Consider the following 25532-nt stretch of genomic DNA (forward strand, 5'->3'; position numbering starts at 1 on the left):
TCCTATGGAGTCACTTAAGTTACCTGCAGTGCTTATACAGAGCCCAGTGTAATGAATTCTGTTTGACACATGCTGTCTTTGGAAATTGAAGAACCAGCCTGGATCCAATAAGATGACTTAATCTGGGCTGCACGCAGAAGTGACTGTGCTGCTCTGGAGTTTGAGCTACCTGTGGAAACAGCTCGGCTGTTTTTGTTTGTGCTGCAAGACTTTGAGGCTGGCCTGTGCTGAGCTAGGTTGTGTGTGCGCACGTGTGTGCAGCTCATCTGCACTGGACAGTGAGGAGTTGGCTTTTCATTTCTTTGGTTAAAGCTCTCTGTAGGGAAAGAAGTATGGGAACACATTGTAAACAGATCAGAGAATCATAGAATGGCTCAGGTTGGAAGGGACCATCTAGTTCCAAACCCCTGCCTATGGCAGGGATGCCACCGACTAGATCAGGTTGCTCAGGGACATTCAGACTAGTGAAAGATAACTTTTCTGGGTCTTAAATCTTATATAGATGGATCTAGGACACTTTTATCACCACTGTTGCTTTCTGTTACACTGCTGTGATCAGCATTCATGACAAATTGATTTTACACAAATAGATACTCCTTATGACACTAAACATAATCCGAAGCAATCCATGCAAGCTCTGCTTTGTACGTACAGGATCTGTTACTAGTTTTGAACATGGCCTGTAGGTAGTACTGAGAAATGTTTATTAGAAAGCAGGCTTCGCAGTAATATACTGATCAGCTACTGAATAAGGTCTAAGGAATGATGATAGACAACTTAATCTCTATATCTTTCATATATCTACAAGAAGTGTATTTCCCTAGCTTTGACAGATGATGAGGTGCAGAAGGGCTATCTGTTGCACAGCATTTATTTTGTTATCCTATGATTGCTGCTCTTCACACAGATATTGGAGCATTTTTTAAAAAATTGCATTTTATTATAGTTACTCTTCAAATAAATGTCTGTGACTTTGAAAGATTTTGCCATAAGCATTTGGTTAGTTTTTACTAGCTAAGAAGCTGCCTTCCTAGCAATTTAGTAATGCAGCTACTTCTCAGAAACCAATCTTGTGAGAGATTTAGACTTGATTGATACCTTTCCTTTAAGATGTTCCTTGCTGCTTTAACACTGAGGCTGGAATGTCTCCAGCTTGTTTGGCTGTAGCGTTATACTACACCAGCAAGGGGAAGAAACTGCTGTGAATCTGTTACTGCTCAATCATCATCAGTAGCAGGTTTGTTCTGTCTTCAAATCTGAAGTATTTACATCACTGATTACTATCCATGCACTGCTTTCCAAATTGTTCCTCCTTGGTGGGTGAAAGGGAAAGCAGTTAGTAAATCTGAGGAAAGCATTCCTGGAAGGGGATCCAGCTGTGAAATTAATTCTCTCCCTGCGTGTCTGACCACCTTGAAGACATACTGCTCCAATTGGGAAAGCTCTGCTAAAACTCTAGCTGGGGTGGAAGGAAGGAAGCCAGGCAGGGAATGTTATCTGTAGGGTTAAATAGCCCTTTCTTTCTGGGAAGGATATGTATAGAGGACTTCATAATTGGCAGGACATCTTATGAGGCAAGTTTTAACTTAGTTAAAAGTATTGGCTGAAAGTATAATTAGAACTCACATGTAGGTTGCTAATTAAGTTGGTTTGAAATCCTATTGAGTGGCCACCATCCCATGCAATTCTGCTTTAGGCACTGTTTGGAGGGTCACATAGACCCTGAAGTATGTTGAGCTGTGCCCATCTTTTTAAGTGCTCACTAGATTGTCTTTTCAGCTTTGGTCTTTTGAGCTAACATACTCCTACACCTGCAAATAAAGTCAAATTTCAGAAGGTTATTTTCCACTCCCTGTTGTCATCCCATTGCCATAGATGTGTCTGTGTGGCAGTACATGAGATGACTTTCGGGGGGGGAGAGGGAGCAGGGGTTCTGGTAAGTCTTTATTTGGGAACTTCTCAAGCGTTCACTCCTTGTGGCGCTTAATTCCTCAGGTTCATCTGATGTTCTTGCCTATGTTTTTTAACAATTATTTTATTCAACATAGGAAAAAAAATGGGTAGATTATACATTGTGAACTTCTGCGATGTATGATGGAAAACTGAAGGACCTGGAAATTGATTGTTCAATCTCAAGGGGAAAAAGATGTTTCTCTCCATTTCTTGCTAAACTCCGAAAGTCCACCAGAAAGACAAGAACAGGAACTAGAAAAAAAGGAAAGTTTTCCCCTGCTATTCTCTCAGGAGCTGTTTTTACTTTTGTTTTAGTTCAAAACATTTTATGCATAGAGTCCAAAAAAGTCCAAAAACGCAACTAGGAGAAAATATTTGTATTAGCCAAATGCTAAAGTTAATGTGTTATAAGTAAAGTGCCAGAAACTTTCTGGGAGAACACACCCTCCAATTTCATTTGGCCCTAGCTATTTCCCAGCAGCCAGGAAGGATGCAAGAAGTAGTTTGGCTGTCATGAGCTAGGTCTCTACATGTTCTTCCCCCCGCCCCATCCCCCCTTTTCTTGCTTGCCCAACTTTTGTTTTCAATAAAAATATTGAACATCATAATGTATCCTGAAACCTAGGCTGAATAATTGAGGACTATGTGGTTGACCTTTAATCATGGATGTTTATAAATGTTGTTTGACATTGATCAAGAATGCATGCAATGAGAAACACTGAATTTGCTCCTGACACTGAACATTCATCTTGAGCAGATGGGGTTTTGAAGCCAGTAGCGTTCTTTATGTAATGGACTCCTCTCTAAATTAAACTACGCTGCTTCCTTCTTGGAAAGCTTTCCCCTTCCATGTCTTGCAATGCATAGGTACTGCTGGCAATTATTTGTACTAGTTATCTAAGTTTGGGGATGGTGGGAAATGATTCAGGGTAAAACCCACCAAATTTATTTATTTTTTCCAGCTGGATCAATTCCTACATCCTGTTCACTGGGCAGCCTTACAAAAACTTGTGCCAGCATAACACAAGAAGCACCAGGCAGGAGAATAGAGAAGGGAAGGGATGAGGACTGCTTTTTTAGATGAATGTGCCAACTTTACATGTGTGTTATATTAGTTTAAGAAAATTATTCATAATAATGCTGTTTGAATTCAGGAGTCCTAGCACTGGCCAAAAGTGGTGTATTGGCATGTTTTTCATCAACTTGTGGACAACTATTAATATTCTGCATTTTCGAGGCAAAAGTTGAATGTTCTCCTTCAAATCAGATATTTCTGTGACAGAGTTCAAATCCAGCCTGCGCCAGAGAATATGTCTGCACTAGCTTCCTATTCATTTCATAAAAGTTAATATATCCAGTCCTCATTAATTCAGAGTAAGCCAGAATTAGAGTCAACGTGCGCTTTACAGGCAGTGTGGATTACACATCACAGTGGATTGCTGACTCTGAAACGAAGGGATAGGGATAGCATAAACCATTCCCTTGCTGAGCATTTTTACAGAAAAGTTCAGCTAAATCTGTTATTGTACAAATTAAACTGCTTCTCATGTTCCTTGACTAGAGGACTAATCTCCAAAACAAAAGAAATGCTGATGTTTAAGGAATGAAAAACCACAGTCAATGTTGTGAGGGAAAAAAAATAAAATAGAGGAAGCTTAGCATTTGGATACAAAAGCCAAATTCAATGCTTAGCATAGGAATGTTTCTTTGATTGGTCAAATAACCGATGAGAGATCCGGAAAATAAAATAAATATCCGCCTTTGAGTTCTGTAATCGTGTGAATGCAAACTTGTGGATAGTCTTGATGAAGCTGAGGGAGGCAGCAACGAGCCAGAAAAGGCACGAGAAGATTTGTTATGGTGGCAGCTACTTAGCAACACAAGCTGCAGGTTTTCTCGATCAGTTCTCAAGACTGAAATAAGTGCGGAAGACACCGGGTGCTTCCAGTGCTAAGTTTCATCTTCACATCTGTCAGAAGTGGTTCCAGTTGGTTAATTGTGGCAGTCAGCTCCCTGCGGTGTGAATTGGGGCTGGGATTTCTGTCGCCTTCACCCCCGAGTCTGGAATTACACGGTGGCTATGCACAGAGCTGAAGAGGGAGCCCTGTTATTTAAAAAGGTTTAAAATCAGACCCAAAACCAGCAGCATACCTGCTGTACGTGAGAGGAATGTCTCGGGAATGCTTAACCCATTCCTAGCTACTCTGTGCTGGAGCGACTGCCATCCCCCTGTCTCATTTGTGTTGTCTCTTTGGCAGCAGAGATAGGATCATCAGAGCTCTGCAGATGTTAGACAGTTCTTAATGATTACCGATGAGCTTCCTTTGATGAGACGCAGCTGAGCAAGCAGCTCAACCTCTGGTGCACGACTGTGGAGGAAGTTTTGGTGCGGCTCATCCCGGGAGCCAGCAGGCCCCGTCCTGGCTGCCAAGAGCTGTTCCCTCGCGGGGAGATGCAGATTGCTCCCAACACGCAGAGCCCAGGGGAAGGAGGCTGAGCCTACCTCAGATGGGAGGTTTAGATCTGGCTAGATAGGTACACGCATATCCCTACCCAAAGCTGTTTTGCCGTTATGGCAGGCTTTGTTCTTATGACTCAGTCAGCACGGGTTCTGTCACGGAAAGGCCCTTCTGGGTCAGTGTGAGGTGCAGCTCACAGAAACAGAATTGTAGGGGTTGGAGGGGACCTCCAGAGATCATCGTGTCCAACCCCCCTGCCAAAGCAGGTTCCTCAGAGCAGGCTGCCCAGGTAGGCGTCCAGACAGGCCTTGAATATCTCCAGAGAAGGAGACTCCACAACCTCCCTGGGCAGCCTGTCCCAGTGCTCCGTCACCCTCACCATGAAGAAGTTCTTTCGCATGCTGGTGCGGAGCTTCCTGTGATCCATTTTATGGCCATTGCCCCTTGTCCTATCCCCACAAACCCCTGCAAAGAGGTTGGCCAAATCCCTTTGTCTCCCACACTTCAGGTATTTTTAAACATACAGAACATTAACTCGACCAGGAAATACAGCAGGTACCACATCCAGCGTACATATAAATGAGCCGTAGGACTCTGAAGCCCTGGGGCTAGTCTGAAATTGAGAGGACTGCAGGTTTTTGTCACAAATTCAGCAGGAGGAATGCCAGGGCCTGCAGTGTGGCTGCTTCTGCAGCCACAACACCTACCTGAACATTACTCCCGGGGCCTGGGACAGGATGTGACAAAGTTCTCCCTCTGTTCAAAAGACTCACAGGTGCAAACATTAATGTGTGTTGTCTCGGTGGTCTTTCCTCAAAGCCTTCCTCTGTTTCTGCAATCCCTGGGGCCCAGTTTTTCAGCTGTAACAGCGAGTTTCCTGCTTAATTTTCGGTCCAAGACTTTTTCTCCCAAAGGACCAGGTTTCTGGAACCAAGGCTCCATGTGCTCACTCCCAAGAAAATCATTCTGCACTGGAAAGCAAAGCACACATTTACCTCATGAGCAAATAAGGCTCTGTCATTGGAAAACCCCAATCAAAACATGTTTACTGTACTAGAAGGAAAAAGGAGACAACTCTTTAGATCCTGGTGATTACACGCTCCTACCTACTAAGCATGGTGCTTCCATTTTTGTAGTAATGTCTGGTTTTAGTTAACAACTAAACAACATTTTTTATTTTTAACCTAACACTTTTTCCTTATGGCAAGAAGAGTTTGGTTACAATGTGCTTGGACACATGGCAGTGCAGCGTGATTACCATCTGGGAAGGAAATGGGCACATGGTATCGATGTCTGTGTCTGGCTGAAGGAGACAACACTGTTAGAGAGGTACATCACAGCTGTTAGATTCCTGTAGTGTCATGACCACCTCACACACAATTTCTGAGTACACAGGGAAAAAGTTTGGTCTGAGTCTTCTTCTGTCAAAATGGAAGATGGATGCCTTTATGCTACAGCCTCAAATTTAGTACTTAACCTGTGAGCTGCTAAGAGCTCCCTCACAGCCTTGGTTTGCCTGCTCTGTAAGAACTGACATTCTTCTTGGTAAGCACTATGCAAGGACATGTGGAAATACTCCTCTGTGAACTGCACTTGGCAATTCACCCGGAACACGAAATGCCCAGTGGTATTCCTCTCCTATGAAAGAATTTCCCAGCCTGTCCTACTGGAAAGCCAGGTCATGGCTAACCAGAGGAAGCTCACATGAAGAACACCACGAAGGTGTTCTGCCCTTTCACTCCTGTGTCTCATCAGCTCAAGCACGTCACAGCCGCAGAGGGAAGGCAATACTCTATTCCCCTTCACCTGCCAGAGATGGAAGTGAGGACTGAGGTGCAAGATGCCAGTCAATTTCATCTGCACATCACACAGATGTCCTCCAGCTACTACAGTAAACAGGTACCAAATCAGCACCAGGTTTTAGATGCAAAGAGGTAGCTTAAAATGTTACAGTAAAATTGATACTCATATTTAAAACAAAACAAAACAAAAAAAGGGTTTTAAGGCCATTGGACCAGCCTGTCACAAAAAAATGACTATTGTTTGAAAGCTTCAGTTTCCAATTAATGCTGTCCAAAATCATTCTGCTCTAAACAGGGTAGAGAAATCCAATTTAACCAAAAAGTACAGGTAGCAATGAGGCGTTACGTTTATGAAGTTTGCTTGCATAACTAATTGGCTCATAATTTGACAAGTCATCAGTACAATACATAGTTGGCATGTTGAAAATGTCCTCCTACAAGGAGCTTCTAGGTCTCAGTTAAATGTAGCAGAAGTAGCTAGAATTTAAACCAACCCCTTGCAAGCTACAATTTCTATGTTTTTTTTTCCCCAATCAGCTAAATTAGATCTTTTTTTTTTTTTTTTTTTTTCAGGCTTATGGTTTCGAAGCACTATATAGTCTGGCAGGTATGAGTGCTTGATGAAAGCCAAGTAATGGTGGGCAAAAGGCCAAGAAATGAAGATTTAAAGGAGTTAATTTCCTGCTGACTGAAGGTTGTGTATGAGGTCACATATTTATCTTCCATCACAACTCTGTATTTCCTCCTGGAAGGAGAAGGGAACTTGTCTCCATGGCATTTCTGTGCTGCTGTTTTAATTTCAGGGGACACTGGTGTAAAAGAAGAACCAAGAATCTAAGTGATCCATGGAAGGATCTTAACTTCTTGAAATACTTAAGGTAGTATGAGACGGAGACTATCCATAGAAAACTGTGATCAGCTACCTGCTGTCAGCCCAAATATCAGCCCCCATTACCTCTGAGGCACCTAACCTATTCCTTCTGTGCCTGGGTTGGTCTCACAGATCAGAAACCTTCCTCAGAAATCATCTTTCTCAGAAATCACATTCCTAAATATTCTTTTCATGAGTCTGCAACTGTAGTCATTTGGCGCTCAGTTATTTTTCTCCAGCACTGGCAATTTGTTGTTTCTCTCAAATGTTCATCTGGCTCTGTTTTGTTTAATCGTGGTGTCTCCCAAAGGTCTGCGCTAATGAGTTTCTGCATTCATACCATATGCTTTCTTTGCCATGGAGAAGTTTAGCTGTATGGAAAACAGATTTTGAGACTCTTTCTATTCCCTTCGTCCTCTCCCCTCAAATCTGAGCGGTCTTCTATGCAGAAAAGGCTTTGTGGGCCCATTCATCCTGCTAGTTAGGACCAGACCACATCTTAAAAGTGCTCCCGCATAACTTAGATATGTGGCGGAGCTTTGAAAGGAATTGCCCACTTCCTTCTTGACTTGGATTTAGGTTAACCAGCTTTTCTTGGAGCCTTCATTTGAAATCTCGAAGGCCAAGGTCATCTGCATATTCAAAATGTATTTGAGCAGCCACTGGTGATGAAAGCAACCAGCTTGTTCTTGAAGGAACTGTGGTTCTCAGGGTGGCATTTACAGCCAGGTGGGCCAGAAAAGGACAGCTCCTGAGCAAGGGGAGGTGTCGGGGGTTTCAGGAGGTGGCTGAAGGTCAGTGCTGGGGCACAGCCTCCCAGGAAAGGCCAAAAAGCTGTCCTGGAGATAATCACAGCTAGCAAAGGGAGTCACCCAGACTCCTCAACTGCTAAAACAACCCATAAAACCTAAATATCCTAGACAGAGAATTTAAAATCTCATTTAAAATTCTCCAGTTAGGAAACCGCCCAGCAGGGAATGTTCTTTACAAGCAAATCCTTGGAGGACTGTTTTTCCCACCCTTTCTGGCAGTCGCTCTCTCTCCACTACCATAAATTCCCGTCCCAGGGCACTTCTGGCACAGATCTGCTATCAACAGCAATGCTCAGCTTAGCAAAGCATCACAAATGCAGTTCCAATAGCACAGAAGAGTTCCCTCCTGCATTTTCCCCATATAAATCACTTTATTTCCATTTTTCTCCTGTAGATGCAGTGGAGGCAGCATATAAATGACATCCCACTTTTCCAGAATCTGCTCAGATTGTCCATCAAGTTGAAAGTGTACATGAGTGCTACATCTAGGTGCTTGTGGGGCCTGTTCCCTGCTACAAGGACTGCCCAGTGGCTGGAGCTCCAGGACGTATGGGAGAAGCTGGTGGGTGCCAGGGTCCTAAGAGAAGCGTTAGGAAGGAAGATGTCTCACTGCAAGGCAGCTGTTGTGGGACACCTCCTGCACAGGAAGCTGTTCGTGCTGTCGATGCACCAAGTGTGGGATGCACCTGAAGGGTGGCGACAAAGACAGTGTTGCTGACACACAACAGGGTTTGACAGAATTGTACAGAGGAGTTCATATTGGTAGGTATTGGCAGCAAGTGGCAAAAAAGGGTTGTTCAGGAGAATTTTGGGGAGGAACAACAGGTTACCTATAGCCAAGGAGCTTCATAGGCTTTCCCTCTCCCACTTCCACTCCTTTTCCTTTTCCTTTTCCTTTTCCTTTTCCTTTTCCTTTTCCTTTTCCTTTTCCTTTTCCTTTTCCTTTTCCTTTTCCTTTTCCTTTTCCTTTTCCTTTTCCTTTTCCTTTTCCTTTTCCTTTTCCTTTTCCTTTTCCTTTTCCTTTTTATCCTTTTCATTTTTTTTTCTTTTAATTTCTTTTGGTTTTATTTTCTTTCTTTTTTTTTTTTTTTCTCTTCTCTTCTCCTTTTTGTTTCCTTTATGGCACCAGGCTAACAATTTATTCTTATTTCCTTCAGATATAAATTATTTTCTTCTCTTCTCCTGGAGGCTGTCATCTCCCGACCTGTTTGTTACTGGAGGCTGAGGCAGGCCTGACATGCGCTGTCACTATCCCAGGGCAGCCAGCCTGCCTAGCAGTGGTGCCAGTTACAGTCCACCACAGGGTTCTGCTGCATACCTACCTTTGCATCCTTCGTGATACTGAGATGGGTATCTCAGACTACTCTTGGTGGCAAGAGTCCCATCTAAGCACGTTTTGCCCTCTGCCTTACAAGCCTACTGCCAAGTCAGAAGAACATTAACACCCGTGGCTGACATTTTGGTCTGAGACATTAACTAACTTTCAGGCAGTGGTATCAAGTCCTGAATGACTATTGAGGTGTTGCCAGAAGAGCAGAAGACAAGACTGTGATTATGTATCCAAGACGCCAGCTCCACTCTGTCTGCTGACGTTACTGCTGCTACATTATTTTCCAGCGGTTGAGTGTTTGCCCAGATGTCTGTCATATGCATTTTTTTTTTTCAGTTACTAGGGATTTTCTAATTGTTTAGTTTTATTTTCTTTTGTCTGGCGTTACAGATGCTTCCCAGGGTTCAGGATGCTTTAATGTAAATATTGAGCTTACCTGTAGGATGTCTCCTGATAAACGTGACTGTCAGTTATACAAGCTCAGATTTTTCACCAGCTGGCCAGACTTCTTCAAGCAGCCCAAAGAATGTTGCATTAGTGTATGGGAAGAGGCTTAATCTACTTTTATATCCATTTTCAATAAAACACAATTTTCTCCAAAAGATCTGCCTAAAACCTTTGTCTCCCAGCTTGAAATATATTTCTGAAAGTAATAAAATTTTCCATTACACCAGCAAAGTAGATATTAAATTTTATTTCTGTGAGTATCAGAACTTCCTATCCCTCGAGGGATATCTTCTGTGTATCACTGCAAACCTGATAAATGAAGTACAATGAATCCAACTGATGTCCCACCTTCACAGCGGGGTTATTGTAAAGTGGGGGAAAATATTCCTACAGCACAATGCTCCTAGAGAAAAAAAAAAGAAAAAAAGAAAAAAAAAAAAAGGTCTAATTGCATTCTTAGGAAATTCAGAAAGTTCTTGTGAAAATTAGGACAAGGTATTTCACTCCTCTCCGTGCCTGTAACTGTAGGAGGAGCTTGCCATACACTTCACTCATGTAGAGGAAACACCCCCGTGATGGATGACACAACTCTGTAAAAAATAACAGCCTGGTGATAAATTCATCGTGCAGCTCTTACCTATTGTCTTCCTAATACCCCATCTCCATGGGAGTTTCTCGTTTCACATCTCCTAGCTTCCTGGGCTGTTGCTCTGTCTTCCTCTATTTCTTTTTATTTTTTATATTTTATTTTCCCTTATGAAACTCAGACCACGGAACAAATGGAGAAGTGTGGTACCTGGTCACATGAAACAGAAATGGGTTGGGATGCCAGCCTTGCTGAAGGGAAAGGAAATTTCCCTTTGGATCTCAGTGAAGCCAGTGTTTCACCCTGGGTTTGACACCACGGAGCTGGGCTCCCCAGGGGACACCCTGGAGAAATGCTGGAGGCCGTGTCCCCTGGGGGCTGGCTGCATGTCGCTGCTGTCTCTCACTCACCTCTGGTGCTGGAAGGAGCAGAAATGGTGGTGTGGCTGCCCACTCACTCAGAGTTTCACGCGCTCCTTATTCCTCCCAGTGCCAGAGAAGGCTTAGTAATTTAACCCTGATATCCATCCAAGACAGCATCCAATGTTCCTCTTGAAAGGATATTTATAGACATGGTAGTTCACAACAAGACCAGAAAGGGACACTGTGAGAAAATAAAAAGCTGTTTTGTCAGGATTAAGGGAACTGATGGATGCTTCTTATGCTGAGGAAACACAGATAGCATACAGACATTATCACAGCCACGTGCCAATTTGGTCAGCTAACACACGTGCTGCCCTTTTGTTTTAGGTGGGAAGGGCTGGGGGAGTCCAAACCAGGGCCTCCTCGTCTGACCCATGAGCCATGAGCCATGCCATGACTGCTCCTGGAAGCAGGAGCACGCAGAGGTTCCTCCTTCCCCTGAAGCAGAAACCTAACAAACAACACAAATGATTGGAGCAACTACAACAGCGGTCCAGAGAAGGAAGATGGGGTTTTATTTTTGGCAGATTGTACAAGATAGGTGGAAGACATGGGCAAAGTGCTTTCTGAAAGGAAGGTGTGGGGAGCTGGGGATCGGCCTCTTCTCACAGGGTATAGGACTAGAGGGAATGGCCTCAAGTTGTGCCAGGGGAGGTTCAGGCTGGAAATGAGGAGACATTTCTGCTCAGAAAGAGCAGTCAGGCACTGGGACGGGTTGCCCAGGGAGGTGGTGGAGTCCCCGTCCCTGGGGGTGTTCAAGGAAAGGTTGGACGTGGTGCTTGGGGACATGGCTTAGTGGTGACATTGGTGGTAGGGAGGTGGTTGGACCAGATGATCTTGGAGGGCTTCTCCAACCTTAATGATTCTGTGATCCTATGGTTGAGGGGAGAGACTAGCTGCCAGGTGAGCATCACAGCTCAGTACTGACCACCAGTGTGTTATCTCGTTTTCTTAAGGGTTCTCTGCTAGGTTGCTGTTCTCTTCTAGCTGTCTGCTAGCTGCTTCCATGCCCAGTTACAAGGTTCTCAGTCTTTCTTCTCGCAAGATATTTGATGTGAAGGAGGGCAAGGAGGGCCCCTACCAGAAGCCTGTCCTCAAATCCCACACTCCAGATATCTTCTGGTCAGCTCTGGCTGTGCTTGGAAGCAGGGTATGAGACCGAATGGGCTTGGGTTGGGTATCCTGCTCTTAAATACCCTGCTTCTTTCTTGAAACCCATCCTGCTCCCATTCTCCTGCCCAAGCTCCAGCCCACACCTCAGACCCTGCCTCCCAGCACCAAGCCGTTGCTGGCTCAGCACTCATGCCTGATGGAAATGTTTCATTATTCCTGAAATGATTTGATGAACTTGGAAGTGGGGTGCTTAGCACAGAAAGATGCATGACAGATAGCATAGATCAAGCCAAGGAGTTTGGGGATACCTCACACCTACTGAGAGGGAGCCAGGAAAAAGCTACCCCTTTCCCTCTAAAATGTCCACAGGTAACAGGGCCAGGCAGCCTGAATCGTGATAGTAGTTGGAAACATTTTAAAATCCATTTGCAGGTCACATCTCGCAGGCAGGCAGCCTGTCATCAGCTCTGGTCTTGCCATTTCATTTCCACTTGCTCTCATTCATGTGGAAAGATCCCGGAGCGCCTTGGGCTGTGATCTGCTCAGTTCTATTTTTGGCCGTCTCCTTGCTGAAAGAAGGCGATTTCTCACACATGGTTGTTTTCCAATTATCACTTGTTGAGACATACCCCCTGGCTGTATTACAAAGAGAATCAGGTGGTGAGTACATATTTACAAGCCTTTATTCGGAGGCACAGGGATGCCTTATTGATCCGAGCTTTGAATCGAAGCCATGGGGACTCTCTGGAATCACATTTTTTTTGTGGCTGAGTTGATCCAACCTCCTCCTCTCTTATGGGAGACACGGGAGATTAGGGATCACCCAGTTTACTGGGTGTGTGACCAGAGGAAGGAAGGTCCATTGTATAAGACTTAAAATAAGCGTCTCCTACAAGACGCTGCAAAGATCCCATTGTATTTGACTTTAAACAGGCTTTTTTCCAGTTGCCACTCACGCTCTGCACACTGAGCCGCGGTCCAGCTGCTTCCTTCATTTCAAAAGCTTAATCTTTTTGGTGTATAATATTAGTTTGTAAAGCACTTTATCAGGGAAGCGCAGATTTACAAAAGGATGAGTGGGTGAGCTAGCAGAGCTGTGGCCTTTCTGTTTGCTCTATCCCACTCACAAGATGCACGGGATTACCTCTGAGCTCTTTTAGCAGAGCAAGTTTGAAAACTGGGGAAAAGCGTGACGATAAATGAAATACTCCCATTAGCAGAGAGCAGATGGACTTGTTCTGCATCAAAAATTAGCTCAAATATTGACAGCATAACACGCCGAACACAGGAAAACAAAAGCCTGCCGCTCCAGCTTCTGGCAAACCACGCCATGGGGGGAGCAGAGCCACCTCCCTTCCTACCACCCCTTGTCCCAGCACGGTCCCAGTGTGGATCCCACCAGTTCCCAGCACGTCCCAGCACCACCAGCAGGGCTTTGTGCGAGCAGAGCAGCCCTGCTGGCGGTGGAGGATCCCTTCCCTGTGGCCGTGCAGGACCAGCATGGGCTCAGCCTCTGTTTGCTGAGCTCCCAGCAGTGGCAAAATTCCCAGCGCGAGCCGCTGAGAGGAGCGGATCTGTTTTGCTGACGCCGTAGACGTTTCATGGCTCATAACCTTTGCCTTTTCTTGGCAGCAACCCTGTCCTTTGCACCAGTGTGGTCAGCAGCTGTCTTTTCTCCTTGAAACTTGAGCAAATTCGACATTTTTTTTCTGCAGTTCCTATTACTTTGGTGAGCAATTTATCCCAGGCTCTGGGATCTCTACTATTTCTACCAGCTGTTTTCCTCTCCCAGCTGTTTACACCCATCTGAGGGAATGATTCCATTAGAGCAGCTTCAGGCTCCTTGCAGTCAATGACCCAGTTTCTTTTACAAGTTGTTGAGTTGCAGCCCGTTTTCTTGCTTGTAGTTTTGGAGACTCAAAGTGAGCAGCATCAACATTCTGGTAATTTCTGGTGCTTTCTTACCCATCTTTTCATTTAGAGACAGCCTACTTTTTCTAGGCAACCAAGACACTCGTTATCCCCCTTCTTTGTATGCATTGTTTAAATAAGAAAATGAAATTTGTGAACAATCTCATTGGGCTTTTAATCTACAGATTCACATATTCAAACTATGGTGACTTGTTTTGTCTCTGGTTCATCCAAGCAAGAACACCAGATGTAAATATAATACCGGTAGGGCAGGGGAAATAGAAGCAGAACAGCATCTTTCTGGTAGTGTCAGGAGGCACACAGCAAGTGCAGGAGCTCTCCGTTTAAGAGGTGGGGACAAAAAGAACAGAGGTCCTGGACTGTGCAGCTTTGCTTTGCACCTGTGTGTTCGGTACTGGAGATTTCTGTGAACAACAGCTAACAGAAAGCTTGCCGGGGAAGATAGAAAAGGGATGCTCACGCTGCAAAAAGCATGGGCAACTTGTTGAAAAGTTCAGTAATAGCACCAGATAGCCAGAATGGAAAATGCTCTAAAAATGTCTGATTACTCTCCACACCAGAGACTTGCAGCTGAAATTTCGGTACACTAAATGGACTATTTCCTTATCAAAAATGACAGAAGGCAAAGCAGACTCTAAGGTACTGGAGAAGTGTGAACTATGACCACTATTTTAAGCCACCCTACTGAATAGTCTGATACCTGGAAATCCATCTACCCGTAAGAACAGTTATTTTGTCCACGCCGAAATCATATTCCTGAGCATTTTCAATCTGTAAGTAGTTAAGTTAGAAATAATTACATGATTCAACAGTGTGTTTCTGGAAAAAATAAGCAGTATGAGAAAAGAGATATTTTTTTTTCCCGTTCAGCTTTGTTTTCCATGCTCCCTTCTGTGCTGCTTTCACCATCCAAGTATTATGTGAGGGATTCACACTAATCTGAGGGAGGAACCAAGAGGCCTGCAAATACCTTATTTTAAATTGCATGTGCACTTGGGTTTCTGACCCATGGTGCAGTCTGACAGAATAAACTGGTGCGGTGGATTTCTCTTAAATGGATTTTATTGAAAACAATGAGCAAGGGAGTACACTGTGAAGGCAGCAAGGGTTAACCTGCTACAATTTTGCTAAGTTAATTAAAAATGGAACAACGCAGTGATTACATCAGGCTTCCAATTAGGGCTAAATCAATAAACCAATGGATTGAAACCATGGCATTGCTACATTAATGCAGCAGGTAATCAGGCTGGCAATGCAGGGAATCGCGTGGTAATAGCCCTGTTTCAAGCTCTCTTGAGAGAAGAGACAAAACTCAAGGAAAAGCCAGCTTCCTTTCCATCTAGGGCTGCAGGCTGCAGTCTAACCAGTGCATGAAATCATTTAGCCGGTGAAGAATCATTTTGGTTTGAGGCCCATGCCAAGGAGACGTGGTAATCCCATCCTGTTTCATTTTAAGGAAATGCAATTTAGGAGGTTCTCAGCGGTTCCTCTTCATGCTTGGCTGCTGCTAGCAGTTACGGGTTAACTGCTCTCTCTGAGCAGCACAACGGATAGAAACTTCTCGGAAAAGAATCAAGACTCCTTCCATGAGCTGGAGAAGAAGGGATACGAAGAGGAGCCTGCCACCCCCGGACCAACATCTCTTTCCACTCCCCGGGCACTTGTTCCCATCAGCGGAAGGCCAGGCGGTGCTCGTCCAACCCCCCTGCCCTGCGGGGAGGCTGCCCCAGCACAGAGGTAAACAGATCCTGCACTAATTGCTCCACTTGGGTAGCTCTGCAATGGAAAAGTTACTTGAGATTAAAGACGCTTTGCTTTTTGAGTACATCCACAAGTCAACATAAATTACTCGGAATTTGTTATTCCAGAATGAGACGTCCACCAGAGTGCTCCTGGCAGACGGAGAGCCCCTCATGTGGATGTCACGGCGCATCCTGCCCCCAGACCTTTTGGACCAAGTGCCACTGCTCCCTGCCCGCTAATCAGCCAACTGAGCAAAAAGAATTTGGGAGAGATTGGAATAATTATTCTGTGTTGTTGCTTGTTCTGCTTAAAGTCCCTTTAACTTCCAGCTGTCTTGTTTCTCAGAAGAGAGACCGCAGCCTCCTCGGTGTGGCTGCGGCTTTCTCGCTGCACTGCCTTTATCCAGGCAATTTCAGGGGAGCATACCCTGCAAAACTAAATGCTCTGCCATTTTCCAAACACTCCTTTCAAGACAAAGTAATACAGGGAAAAGTGAGCTTTTATCTGTGGAAATTCAGTTCAGACTTCACCAGTGAAGTTTTGAGAACCAGATTTTTAAGGATGCTTTGACGCTTGAAGATATCGGCAGATGAATTGCAAGACTTTTTACTACCAATTTATGGGTGATTTGTGAATTCTTTGAGTTTCTAACTCTCACTGAGATCAGTGCCTTTAGAAATCAGGTTTAATGTCTAGTGAGTGGGTGCTATGACTAAGTGAAAAATTGTTCTTTGGATTTCCCAATGCTTAAAGAATATTTCTGGTACTACACAGCTAGCTGCAGGGTGGCCAGGTGGGTGTCTTTTCCTATGTTTATCCATTCTGATGTACTGTTTCAGTCTAGAGGGTGATCATCAGACGAATGTGGTCTTTAGGAATTCATTAGGACACTACAATAAGTACAGGATGATTTATATTTTTTTTCTTACACAGAAAAGACCTTTCTGCCTTTGTTTCCACGTGCATAATGTAAGGGAGGGAACTGGGGCCCTCCTTTGCTGTGGCCCATCATCCCTGGCACGTGGCGTTACAGGGGAGAGAGGGGCAGATTTCTCCTGGTCGAGGTGGCCCCACACCTGATGCAGCACCACAGGTAATCAGCACAATCCCTGTCTCACTGCAGGGAAGCTCCATGTGGTCACCAGGCCATGCAGGACAATCGGAACGGCCAAGTGATTTATTCCAGCTGAAATATTTTTTACTGTGTAATGACTGGGAGCTAAGACTGCAGAGCACAAATACATCCTATCTGGCAGGGCAGTCGGGGTTGTGCCACCACCCGGTAAGTCCTGAGGGCTGGGCAGGCAGTGATCTCCCTGCCATGAGCTTCTACGGGACAAATACGCAGGCAGACTGGTGTGCTTTACTGGATCCAACATATTTTTAATGAATTAAAAAAAAATCCATGGTAAATTCATTAAGACTTTTCCATGGGGCCTCTAACCAACATCCCACAGCCGGGATTTAAAGGTCCTGAGACAAGACGTAGAAATTTTCCCCTTGGATGAGGCCCAGAGAACGTACTGGTAAGATAAATGCACACTTCTCTCCGCATCTCCTTTCCCTCTCTGTAAAACATTTAGGCTCAGATCTTCCCTGGAGATAAATTGGCATAGTTTCACTCGTTGCAGTAGAGCTGCAATGATTTACAGAGGGTGTATGCGTTTTAAATCATGTCAGTTATGGCAGAGACAGAGGGAATATTGAAAACCACGCTCCCTTCTGGACCATCCCTTTCCCTCCGGCTCCTGGTCCCCACCTGAACGTCCTCCCCGTCCTCACGTGAACACCAGGCTCCTCTTACATTTTCCCATCCATCCACCAGCCCATCAGTCCTGGCTTGGGGACACGAAGTCCTCCAGGGAGCAGAGCTGCAAGCCCACGTTTGGGAAGCAGCTCGGTGCTTCAGTCCAAGGCTCCCTGCGAGGCTTTGGGGTTTGCATGTAGCAGGCCTCTGAAGTAATTAATACAGAGGGCCGTATGCTGGTTCTGCAGAGCCCATTAATCACTTTTGCGGAGACAGAGGGACGATTTGCACAGAGTTCTTGGAGATTATCGCCCTGGCTCCGGGATTTGTCATGCTGCATTACAAATGGCATTTTAGTGAGCTCCTCAGGTCCCGGGGGGCCGTAACCTGTCTGAGGCAAAGTCAAATGCTGTTGAGCAGCAGAGGTTTCTCAAGAAGGAGCTTATCTGTTCCAGATTGCTTGATTATATAAATAGAACCTAGATATGAGATATAAATGCAATTAATTCCTCAACGGTTACGTTTGATAATGGCACTGAAATTAATCTTCAGTGGCAGAAATAACACTGGGCGTTTCATGGAGTTTAAGTAAAAGCCTGCAGAGATAGCCACTCTCCCACCAAAACCACTGAAGTATTTTCCCTTTTTAAATCATATGTTTTTATTGTATTATTAGCCTTTTAACCTATTGATAGCTCTTAATTTAAGATGTTTTAACAGGGATTAATTCATGAGTGATTGTCCTGTACAAGCAGCAGGCTGAGCCAGGATTCCCAGCTTTCAGATCCACTCTCCCAGTCCTAATTTGGCAGAATGATGAACCACATTTGGGTTTTACAGGGTCATTTACCCCGCCTGAGTCCTGCAACGTGAGTTAGGTGCCCAGCACCCATGGGGAGCTCATCCAAGGTAACACAACAGCTCATCTCCCAGGGTGACTGGGAAACTCCTGGGTGGTTCTAAGAAATCTAAGATTTTGAGATTTCTAAGAAAGAAATGCTGATCACAAACCTGTTCCTGCAAAAGTTTACCAGCAAGACAGACAGATAAGAGTAGTCATAAAGCCAAGGGCATTACTGAACAGTGAATGTTTTCAGGCTCCACATTTTTCAGCTGCTTGCTTTGCTCCCAGCTCCCCCACAGAAATTCCACTGTCTCAAGCTTTAACTTAGAGTAAACTTAGCAACTAAATAAACTTACTTAAACTTAGGAACTGTTACAGTTATAAAATAATTTTTAGGTTAGATCTTATTTTCAGGGCCCAGTCTACCTGGACATGTAAATGCACCCAATGCCCCCCTCAGATTTTCATCTCCACCTGGTAAGTGCCAGCTCTGCCCGGCTCACAGCCCCATTACACCTCGTATGTCCATGCAGAAGACATCTGCACCTAAATGCCACAAGTTTCTCCCTGGCTTCCAGGCAGGAGAGAACCTGGTACGGGAAGGAGGAGGGAGAGGAGAAGAGGGGAAAAGAGTTGCAAAGACCGGGGGGATCCAGCTTTGATACAGTGATGATGGTGCAGGGGTCCAGCCAAAGAGGAGCCGCGTTCGTGTCTCTCAAAAATACCAAACAAGTGGTGGTCACCACTGTGGAATTGAGTAGGATATCAACAGAAATGTGATCAGGGACTGGGACACATAGTCTTGGCCCAAGCACAGCAAAAATGCTGAGACATCCTTCCTGGAGGGAAATGTGGTGGTGTGTGTGTAACAGGAAAAAAAAAAAAAAAAAAAGACAATAAAAAAAAAAAAAGGTGAAAGTAGGGCACTAGTCTTCTTCAGCACAGAGGTACCAGGTGTGTTTGTGGTGGAGGCAGGTTTGTGTACAGCAGAAGGGTGGCTGAGAAAGCCTTAATCAAGTCATGAATGTAGTTAAAAAAAAAAAAAAAAAAAAGCAGACATGAAAGAAAAGTTTTGTTATTAAAAAGTTTGGAGATTATGTACTTTGAGCAATCCTACCACCTGCAGCTTGAGTCAGCTAGCTACTTCAGAGACTTTGGAAGGCACAAGTGAACAGATGGTATGTTTTTGACACCATCAGGTAGTGGGCAGTGAATATTAGTAAACTGGCAAGTATCCACTAAAAATTATTCCAAAGCAGATAATTAAATAAGTTATAAATAACAAAAAGAAAACTCAACAGTTGAAAATGAAGGAATGAGGGGAGGAAAAAGGATTTTTTCAGATGAATTATACAGCCTCATTTCTTACCTTTTTTTCTAGCCCATTACACACAGAGACCAATTAAAAATCTAATAAATTAAACATCCCTCAGATATTCTACATAACTGAAACTAATTACCTACCATTTTGATATGGTCAAGCATATGTAATAGCAATGTTCTAGCTCACATTAGCACTAAGAGCATAAATACAGACAAGAAATCAAGTTCTCCAAGTACCACAAAGAGGTGATTTGTGTGAATGTCGCATCCCCATCTGAGTTTTACTGTCTTCAGTGCAGAAGCTCGGCTGGCCTTCCTGGGCTCTTGTAGTATCCTGGTCACCGATTTTGGATTTCTTATGCAAATTTCTCTCTGTCTCAAGCTTGACACTGATGGTATTGCTCTTGTTTAGGACAGCTACAGATCTGACTCCTTTTCTGCATGATGCAAAAGGAAACACAGTTCTGTAAGCATTCTACTGGTGATGCAGAAACCTTATGTCATTAATTAATCAACGGCTAATTGATAAAAAGTATCTCAAGTAAACAAGAAGCTCTAATTCTGAAAGCTCATTTTGGATACTGAGAGGTGAGGTCTATAAGTTTGGGAGAATAATTTCATTAAAATTATCATATAAATACTAATTTTAGGATACAGGGGTATAAGTGATAAGTGTACAGCTGAGTTTTATTAAAGATTTATCAATTGTTGGATTAAGACTGGTCTCCTACAGCAGTGTTAGTTGACTTGTGTATTCTAGTTTTCACAACTTCTGCAGAGCCTGGGAGCTGAGGGAAACATTTACACCATCATTGCACAGGTGAGGAGCCAAGGCACGTCCCCAGAGAATGCACATCCAAGGGCAAACAGCTCAGGCACCCGGGTGGCTCATGGCAAGTGAAGAAATAAATGCAGAGCTCCTGTCCTGAGCCTCTTCTCACCAGACTCTTCTTGTCTGTGCTCTCACTCAGAGAAAATGCTGTCACTCGGAGAATATCCAGCAGACGTGCTGGTCTTCGGGTGGGCCTGAAAAAGATGACACTTGTTGTCCTGTTAGGTGCTGCTGCTTGGTGGCAAGAAGAGGAAGATGCTCTGCCTTCAACCTGGAAAAGAGATGGAAGGGGAAAAATCACAGAACTCTGTGCAGTCATGAGTAGCATGGGAAGGATGACTAAGGAATGCCTGTGTAATATTTCCTCTATTATAGAGGCAAACTAGTAAGTAGCACACTCAGAGCAGACAAAAGAAGGTATTTTTAACAAAATATTCTCAAGTTGTGCAACTCCTTGCCACGGAAAATAATAGAGGCTAAACCCTGACATGGTCTCAGAAGGAAAGACTGGACAAATTAGTGAAACTGAAAGCTTTTGTGTGCTGTTAAAAACAACATTTTTTTCTGGGTCAGGAACTCCCTAACAGATTGTCAGAAATTTGGAAAGTAATCTGGGGAAATACCAAGAAACATTTTATCTGTTTCCATCCCATTCCTGGGGAACGGCTTTTGGCCACTATTGGAGGCGTGATGCTGGGCTCAACAGATTTTTGGACTGTCCCCGAGCAGGCATGCTCATATTCCTAGGAGCTGCCGGAGAGGTCAGAGGTGGAAAGAGGGAGCCAGCAAATCTAGAAAACTGCTCTCTTCTTTATTTTTTCTGCAAAACCTGCCTGTCAAACAGGTGCCAATTCATACAGTGAAATATATCCACGACATCCCAAAAGAGAAACCAGCCCAAAGAGTCAGACCAGCAGCATCTCTGGTCCCCACGGGGCAAACATGGCCAAAAGATCATTCTGCATCAGCGAGAAGTCAGGACTGCAATGAAAATCTTCAAAGTCCCCCGTGGGGTTCCTGGAAGATTAGACTTTAAAAATACAAACCATGCTCTGGGTCATGATTTCTGCAGCCAGAGAAGCCTGCATCTCGCTGCGAGTACCCTCGGGAGCAGTTAACTCCATAGATTCACCCCATCAGTGGTGGCATGGAGAAGGTTGCTCCTGGACGTTGTTTCTGCCTGCCGGGAGGCGAGCCACACGCAGCGTCAGGCTAGCTCTGCACAAGAAGGATTTGGCTGCAAACCTGCCAGTGCTGCAAAGTGTAACACTGAAAAACCATAAAGCCGAGGTGCCTCTGGCACGGGGAGAGGCTTGTTCTGCTGGAAATCCAAGGCCACGAATGTGGGATCTGCAGCCGGGCTGGTCAGTCCAGATCCCTGTTTTAAGGATGCAGGAACCGAGTCAGAAAAGGCAATGACTTTTTCCTAAGGGAATCAGAAAGGGTTTTTTTATTATTATTATTTATTTATGGTTTATCATTTTGTTCCCTACTCTCAACTACAGCTAAGCCATTTCTGGTTCACTTTTCCCTCCTGACCAATCCTCTCCTCAGCTTAACGCCCGGAAAGCTTCCTATATACATTTTCCTCTCTCCCTCGGTTTCTTTGAAACCCCAGTGCCTAATTCGCCGTCTCTTCTCCTCCTCCCACATCCTGGCTCTGGGTTGTTTGTGCCTGGGCCCTCGTTAGCTGCCTGCTTGTTCCCCCGCTCATGCACACAGCTGCAGACGGAGCAAGCAGGCAGCGCAGTCCCCCGAGACAGCCCAGCCTCTCTCCTCCTTAACAAGCTGAAGCAACTTTTTGAGAAATGTCAGCCTCCCCGGGCAGGCGGCTGAGTTCTCCAAGATAAATTTGGGACTCGGAGCGCACAGACACAGTAATTACCCGAAATGCATACGTTAGTCCCCCCTCAGCCATCAGGTGCCGTCTCTCTGCCACCATTCCGGGTGCAAAAACCTTGCTTTCTGTCATCCTCCCCCCCAACTCCGCTGCAATCTTTCTCCCCGAAATTGTAAATGATAACACCTGCGGGGCTCTGATTTGTTCGTTCCCCGTATCTCTGGCTGCTCCCTGGGTGAGATATTACCGCCCACACGGCGGGATGAAATATGCTGCAGCGTGCCGGGGAACTTCTGCGTGAGCAGGGGGCGCAGGGGATGGCGGGGCTCTGACATCCCTCACCTCGCCTCTGGCACAACACGCTCGGGAAACCACGGGCATGCACTAAAGATGATCAAGAAGTCATTCGCGCTGTATCAGCGTAGCCGAAAACAGATGAGCAGGGCTGCTCTGGACACCCTACTTTCCTTTCAGCACCGGCGCGTGTTTATTCCTCGAGTCATGCTGCATTCATATTTACTTTAATGGTTCATAAACAGCCCAGGTTCCAGAAGCTTCTAATTAACTCATCTATTTAGTGCTGTTAACAGATGCTCGGGGAGTGATTTATTGTACAATACCGGATCGCACCAACGTATAAATCCAGCCAATTGAATTGGCAGGCAGGCTGGGTAAATATCTTCGGCTGCTGGTGGATGAGGCTCTGTCCTAAATGCACTATTAATGCTCTGCAGGCTGGGGCTGGAGCATTATTTTCTCCTTCTATTGCTGTGCACGCGGAGCTGTACTCTGCAACGCTGGTTATTTCTCTCTTTTAGAAGAAAAGATTTAGTGAGGTGCTGCAGAGGATGGGGGGCAGGTATTTATCTTGTCTGAGAAAAGAAGAAATCAATAGCCCCGAAGAAGTTTTCGCTCAAGCTCCTTTTCATTTACCTCTAGCTTTCTGTAGGCTCGAAAACAAAAGCAGTCTGTCCGACATGCTGCCGCAAAACAACTCTAATCTTTATCAGAAAAGTCACATGGGGGACCCTGCCTGTAGGGGAGATGTGGCCAGGCCTGAGACCACTTAAATAACTAGGGGAATGGGACTGGCCACTGTGGGTAGCTTTGGGCAGAGCACGGAGCAGAGGTGCTTACACCAACTAGATGTGAGCAGCCCGACAGATCCTTCCTTCCACAGGAGTGTTGTACCCTGCACCTAGGGACAGTCCCAGTGATGGGCACGGCTAAATGCGCAGGGGACCCTGGCACCGTTTCCAGGCTGGCCCAGCCCAGCCCCACCAGTTTGGGCTGCGAACGCCCAGTACGGGCCGGTCCCTGCCAGCAGGGCTGCCTTACAGACTGCTTGGAGCACTCCTGGTTTAATAACATAAATACATCCCTTCGGTTTTGGCCTGGTACACTTGTTTTACTTGGAAACTAAATTTTTTTCTTTTTAAATTTCAAACTGGTAACAACACACGGTCTCATTGCCTTTGCTTGCTGCCTGGGCAGGAGCTCTCCTCCAGAACTGGAAGGCGCATTATTTACCTTGCTGGTCGGGAGCTGCTGTTATGCTGCAGACAAATTTTTACAGCTTTTCTCCTAAGAGCTCACTCCCTTTTCATCCTATTTCTTCCCAATGGCATCATGACTCAGTCTGTGTTAACAAAATACTAAGGAAACAGAGAGAAATATTTGTTTAAACTTCTTAAGGTAGGAGTCATTCGAGGACTGTTACAATATTCTTTTTGCAGTAATTATGTTAATCTTTTTTTTTTTTTGTCTGCCTCCTCTTCACAAAGGTGTGTTTAAGTTTTGTGGTCCAACTGCACTGAAAGGGACTGTTGTAAATAATAAGGGTTTATTTTCTGCCTCTTTTTTTTTTTTTTTTTTTAAATAAAATTTATAGCAAAGCCATTGTTTTCAATATACTTTTTACTCAGAAGGAGATTATAAAGATGAGCCACCTCTGATGTCTGCTCCAAACTTTACTTATAGCAGAGCTTTCTGGAGCTGGGCTTGGGAGTGGGGAAGAAATACAAACAACACTCAAGGGGGAACAGGAAGCAAACTACATTAGCGTGGCACTGTGCCCAAATAAATGAGGAAGGGAATAGGGCAGCTTGCAAAAGGTGATACGCATTAAATAAACATGCTGCTCTAAGGAATTTCTAGGAATTATTAGATTTCTCTTCAGCACTCACTATTAGCAATCAGTGGAAGAACAATGCCATGATGAGTGTGACTGTTTTAATTAAAGCTTTCATCTCAAGCACATTAACCTTCCTTGCTGTTTTGATCTCTGGCAGCCAGTTCCCAAGGTGCACGTACTCTTTCATACGGAAAAATAAAAGGTGCAATGCATCCCTAGTGGGAGCGCACCGTGCTGCAAGCAGAGCACACCGATAAACCTCTCTTGAGGGAAATCTGCAGACTCTAGGGACTGACCTTGCAGTTTCCACTAACACCAGCCAAATCCAACCAGCCGGGCTGGTTTCTTAAACTCCATGAAGTAACTGCCCTTCTATTCTGAAAAGCCAAGAGAAGGCATTGTCTGTTATGGCTGTGTACAGACCCTATATATTTAAGAATCTGTGCAGATAATGCACAGGTGAGAATTTTTTTTACAAACATATGACGCACACGTTGAGGGATTGTTTACAAACATGCCTTAAACTCAAATAGGGGAAGGAACTTTTCATTTTAAGAATTACGTATCTGTTGAGTAGAAATGCATGGAGAAAAGTTTAACAACTGATAAAAGATGGCTAGCAACAACATAACACTGCACCCATGGCACAATATGCATGATATGGCTGATCCCTGTACTACATCACCTCAGTTACCCACTTCTGCCTAACGTTACCAGACATGCAAGGTACAGGGAACAGCTACTCAGGTAAGTCAGATACTCAAAACATTCTTGGCAGTTTCCTCCCCCAATGCAGTTCTATTCTGGTTGTAACCTTATAGAACAGTGAAACAAGAGCAACAGCACACGAGTCCCATCAGGGCCAGCTGCTTTGTCTCAGGGCTCCTCCACAGCCATGCTGTGCTGTGATGGCTCTAGTTATGAGTCAGTGCTTTATTTCAGCATTTTAAATTTGCATTCTTCCCATTTAAAAAGGAAAAAAAAAAAACCTAGATGCTATTAAAATAATGTCAGGTATACCAATGCAATCACATGCACTCCAGGATCCCCTTAATAAAGATGATGAACAGACATACCAGTTCACATGGAGCTTACAAAGTAATTCATGCCTGAAGTGACTTGTTGAGGTCACCTAGTCATTTTGCAGAAGTGTTACCTTTTGTAAAAGCAGATCTGCATTCAAATAATACTGATAAATAAGGAAAGGTTGGACTTCGTGCTTAGGGACATGGTTTAGTGTGTGACAGTGGCGGTAGGGTGATGGTTGGACCAGACAGATGATCTTGATGGTCTTTCCAACCCTTATGATTCTCTGAAAATGCTATGCTCTTTTAAGTCACTT

At 44.6% G+C, this 25532-nt stretch overlaps 1 long non-coding RNA gene across 1 annotated transcript; it reads right to left on the reverse strand.

The window, feature by feature from the left end:
• Positions 1–18948: 18948 nt before the first annotated feature.
• On the reverse strand, positions 18949–23044 carry LOC140001819 (uncharacterized). The gene is made up of 3 exons (XR_011807364.1): positions 21263–23044; positions 20326–20487; positions 18949–19821 (listed from the first exon to the last, which is right to left on the reverse strand). It is a non-coding gene; the product is annotated as an uncharacterized lncRNA (long non-coding RNA).
• Positions 23045–25532: the final 2488 nt, after the last annotated feature.

Source organism: Anas platyrhynchos, chromosome 2 (genome assembly GCF_047663525.1).
Source record: "Anas platyrhynchos isolate ZD024472 breed Pekin duck chromosome 2, IASCAAS_PekinDuck_T2T, whole genome shotgun sequence".
In the NCBI taxonomy this organism is placed as follows: Eukaryota; Metazoa; Chordata; class Aves; order Anseriformes; family Anatidae; genus Anas; species Anas platyrhynchos.